This window comes from Heterocephalus glaber, unplaced genomic scaffold (assembly GCF_053883595.1).
Source record: "Heterocephalus glaber isolate CG9 unplaced genomic scaffold, H.glaber_assembly_v1.0 deba00001737, whole genome shotgun sequence".
In the NCBI taxonomy this organism is placed as follows: Eukaryota; Metazoa; Chordata; class Mammalia; order Rodentia; family Bathyergidae; genus Heterocephalus; species Heterocephalus glaber.
In genome coordinates this window covers 3,857,587-3,860,292 of record NW_028258445.1, presented here as the reverse complement: position 1 = coordinate 3,860,292, position 2,706 = coordinate 3,857,587, and the positions used below count along the sequence as shown (strand labels likewise).

General features: G+C 55.4%; 1 pseudogene; it reads left to right on the top strand.

The window, feature by feature from the left end:
- The first annotated feature begins 1,022 nt into the window (after positions 1-1,022).
- LOC101718441 (large ribosomal subunit protein eL6 pseudogene) lies at positions 1,023-2,381 on the top strand (annotated as a pseudogene).
- The last annotated feature ends 325 nt before the right edge of the window (positions 2,382-2,706 follow it).

Sequence of the window (2,706 nt, the reverse complement as noted above, 5' to 3'; positions counted from 1 at the left end):
GCCCCAAGCCAGCAGCCTCGTGGGCGGGAAGCTCCTGCCTGCCGGCTTCGTCCCAGCCCGAGGCTCTCGGCCCGGCTCCCTCTTGACCCCTGTGGGACCCCGCCAGCCTGACGTCCTCCGGCCCTCGCCCGGCTTCCCGCCTCGAGTCGCCTTGCAGGGAGGAGCCGGGCACCCCCGCGGGTGTCGGGTGTCCGGCAGGCTTGGGCTTTCCACCAGGCCGCCCGCCCGGGGGCCGCTGCGCTCGGCCCAGCTCTGTGTGGGCCAGCTGGGCGCGGACGCAGCTTTCCGCCTGCTCCGGCGTCTGACGACGGAGAGAGGACCCCGTCCGGGCTCCGCAGAGTGCAGTGCAAACCTCGTGGAGAGGAAGAGGACGCACGGACCTGACCGGCGTGCAGTCCGAGGCCCTTCCCGGGCCGCCCGGCCGGCCTTGCCGTCGCGGACTTGCGGCGTGGCTCGTGGCTCTCCCGGCCAGAGTCCTGCTCGACGCGGGGCGCTGTCCCCGTCCGGTCACCACGACCTCCGCTGAGAGGCCCACTTCTTCCCTGCTGCAGTGGGCAGGGCGCTCGCGGAAGGCCAGGACTGCGCCCGCTCGGGTCTCGCTTTACCCGACATTGCCGACAGCCGTCCTCAAGGGCGGATGCGACGATGCCACACGCTGGCAAACAGCACGGCTGAGAGGAGCCTGCACCGCCCCTGGTCCATGCCCATCCCCAGCCTAGGCGGGCACTTGGGTCCCCTCTCCTGCTTTCCACAGCAGCGGGCAAGCATCCCTGTCTCAGGGATGGCCGGGCGCCGCCTGGCAGTGGGACTGGGTGCTGCAGCCCCTCCTCAGGCCCAGCCAGCAACCAAGCTCAAGGTGGCCAGGCTGCAGCAGGCCACGCCCAAGGAAGGGTGGGAAACGAAGCGGGGACAAAGCAAGCTAGAAAGCCTCCCTAAGGGTCAGAGGGCAGAACAACCCAGAATAGCCCCTCCCCAGATTGGGAACGAGGAAGATGTGTGTGGAAATATCACAGGGAAGCCACTCAGCTGCACAGTTAGCGTGTGCTAATAAAATAAAAACTAACACGGAAAAACGAACACCCCACAAAGTGAAAATAATGTTATTGTTAAAATTCGTGACTGCTCTTTCCCTTCTTGCAAGATGCCAGGCGAAAAAGCGGAGAAGCCCAGTACTGAAGAGGAAAAACCTGAAGCCAAGCAGGCTGATGCCACTGGCACAGTCATAAACAATGTGAAGAAGGCTAAAAACTCCAAGAAGGGGCAGCCGCACTGCAGCCGAAACCCTGTCCCAGTTAGAGGAATTGGTAAATACTCCCGACATGGTACACATTCCAGAAAGGCTCTGTACAAGAGGAAGCACTCGGCTGCTAAATCCAAGGTTGAGAAGAAAAAGGAGAAGGTTCTTGCTCCTGTCACAAAACCAGTTGGTGGTGACAAGAATGGCGGTGCCCGGGTGGTTAAGCTTCCCAAATGCCTAGGTACCGCCCTCCTGAAGATGGGCCCCGAAAGCCACCGAGCCACGGCAAAAATCCCTTCAGCCAGCACGTGAGGAAACTTCGAGCCAGCATCACTCCCCGCATCGTCCTCACTGGGCACCACCGAGGCAAGAGAGTGGTTTTCCTGAAGCAGCTGGCCAGTGGCTTCCTACTTGCGACTGGACCTCTTAATCTTAATCAAGTTCCTCTGCGTAGAACACACCAGAAGTTTGTCATTGCCACCTCCACCAAAATTGGTATCAGTAACGTGAAAATCCCCAAACACCTCACTGCTGCTTACTCCAAGAAGCAGCAGCTGTGGAAGCCGAGACACCAGGAGGGTGAGATCTTTGACCCCGAGAAAGATACCAGATTTCAGATCAGTGCAAGGTCGATCAGAGAGTGATGGACTTGTCGATTTTACCAAACATCAAAGCTGCTCCTCAGCTCCAGGGCCACATGTGATCCCTTTTTGCTCTGACAAATGGAATGTACCCTCACAAATTGGTGTTCTGAATTTCTTACTAAGAACCTAATTAAATAACCGATATGTTGAAAAAAAAATTCCTGACCATGGAATGCTAAGTATTCTACTGGGGTTGGACTGCTGTGAGGAGGAACGGGCTTTGGTTTTGGGGATGTTGGTCACTTTTTGCAGTGCTGGGGACCCAATCCGGGGCTGTCCTGCATGCCAGACAAGTGCCTTGCCCTGGGATGCTGTGGGGTTTTCTGTAAGAACCTGTGGCTTGTCATCGTGGTCTGGCTAAGGATTGGCAGTGATTTGGGAAATCTGCCTTACATTCCATTTCTCATTAAAAAATTTAACAGAGTTTCATCCCCATACTTCACCTGTATTTGACTGTATCCTTGTATTTTAAAATTATAAATCCTAATTTTTATATTTTTGTGTTGACATCACCCATCATCCGCATCCGCTCGGGACACAGATTCTGACACTGCTGCTCACCGGCCACACCTCCTGTGGAGGGAGGGCATCTCCAGCTCTGCTGTCTTCTGAGACTGTCAGCCCCCTGGGACGGGCGAGCTTCCCCTCCTCCTCACCCACGATGTGCGTGTAGTATGATGTGTGGGTTGTGAGCACATAATGTAATTTTTAAGTTCTAGTCATGCATCATTCTAGTTGCATAAAATTCTAGGGTTTTAATCTCTCAGCATTTTAATGTTCTACATTATTGATATTTATATATAAATTGTAATGCAAAGCACTGCA